At 41.6% G+C, this 1815-nt stretch overlaps 1 protein-coding gene across 1 annotated transcript in view; it reads left to right on the top strand.

The window, feature by feature from the left end:
- The window catches only part of ZC3H7B (zinc finger CCCH-type containing 7B), a 40782-nt gene that overhangs the window by 4303 nt on the left and 34664 nt on the right, over window positions 1-1815 (top strand). The window lies entirely within an intron of this gene.

Below are 1815 nucleotides of genomic sequence, written 5' to 3' on the forward strand. Positions count from 1 at the left end.
AGTGTTACAGAAGCAATCTTTGAAGTCTTGTTAGCAGTTAGTTACTCCTTTTGTGTAATTGGTGAATTCTAGTTTATTTGACTTGGCAGAAAAGGGCGACCAAAACACGTTAAAGATACCATGTTAGAGGAGTTCCAAGCAGCTGGTTTTTAAAGAGGCCTTTTATTAAAAAACTGTCTAATATATGTGTCAATTTAAAGACACATCTGGCTATATATCACATTGCAATTGAGCCATTTAATGGAACTAACTTAATTTTTTAACTGTATACTTATGTGATGGTATCTCCCATTGTTATCATCTAAATCATCGTGGTCTACAAACACTTGATCAAACTGTGGCAGGCAAGTTAAGCCTTGCACATTCTATGTGAAGTGATCTGCATTCCCTTTTCGAAACAATTCAGTCCTGTAAATTAACATTCCCCATTGCCTTAATACCTCTTTAACAGAAATCAGAAGCCTTTTCTATATTCAAGGCAAGTCATGCTATTGATCACCTTACTCTTGCTTCCAGTACACCAGCTGCTGGAGCACATGGGTACTTTCAGCCTGCACTGGTGTAACAGCTGAGAACTTTGTTGTGCTCAAAGCAGAGCATGTATTCAAACTTGTGGTGATGGAGGATCTGCCATTCAGTTGACTCACTGTCTAGCAGAGTTAACTTGTTTCTGGGCGCAGATACTCAGTGCTGGTAGTTTACGGAGATTCCCAGCATGGTGATAGTCCTCTTGTGGTATACTTTTTTTGGGATGGCATGGGATTTTTTTCGGGTATTGGAGAGGAGAATATTGCATGCTCTTGTTGAGCATCTAAATCATCGTGGTCTACAAACACTTGATCAAACTGTGGCAGGCAAGTTAAGCCTTGCACATTCTATGTGAAGTGATCTGCATTCCCTTTTCGAAACAATTCAGTCCTGTAAATTAACATTCCCCATTGCCTTAATACCTCTTTAACAGAAATCAGAAGCCTTTTCTATATTCAAGGCAAGTCATGCTATTGATCACCTTACTCTTGCTTCCAGTACACCAGCTGCTGGAGCACATGGGTACTTTCAGCCTGCACTGGTGTAACAGCTGAGAACTTTGTTGTGCTCAAAGCAGAGCATGTATTCAAACTTGTGGTGATGGAGGATCTGCCATTCAGTTGACTCACTGTCTAGCAGAGTTAACTTGTTTCTGGGCGCAGATACTCAGTGCTGGTAGTTTACGGAGATTCCCAGCATGGTGATAGTCCTCTTGTGGTATACTTTTTTTGGGATGGCATGGGATTTTTTTCGGGTATTGGAGAGGAGAATATTGCATGCTCTTGTTGAGCATCCCCTCATTTAGGTGGGTGGTAGTAACTGCCTGGGAGTGGCATTTGTCTGAGGGAAGGGAAAGCTGAAGGACAGTCTTGAGGGTGATGAAGAACAAATAACTCTTCCACCCCCTGCTGACAGAATAATCAGGTATGTGTTGTTGAGAAGTGGAGGCAATCTAGAGAGAAATACACTCTTGATCTTGTCTATGAATTGGAGAAGACATCTTGCAGTTACATTGGCATGTGGAGTTGGATAGGGTAAGCCTGGGTGTGAGTATGAGATCAATTAAAAGAAACTATGTCAGAGGTCTTTCTGATGAGACACCTGAGAGGTTGTTGGGAAAGGCAGAATCAGAAGAGGCTAACAGAGCAATGAAAACATGATTAATGTTAGAAATGTCTAAGAGGCGGAAGAGAGTGAGAAAGGAACAGTGACCATGAGATTTGACCAAGAAAAGGTTTCAGGAGGGTTCCTGAACACTCCCAGGGCAAAATAAAACCTGAAAGAGTG

Source organism: Chaetura pelagica, unplaced genomic scaffold, assembly GCF_000747805.2.
Source record: "Chaetura pelagica isolate M959 unplaced genomic scaffold, ChaPel_1.0 scaffold414, whole genome shotgun sequence".
In the NCBI taxonomy this organism is placed as follows: Eukaryota; Metazoa; Chordata; class Aves; order Apodiformes; family Apodidae; genus Chaetura; species Chaetura pelagica.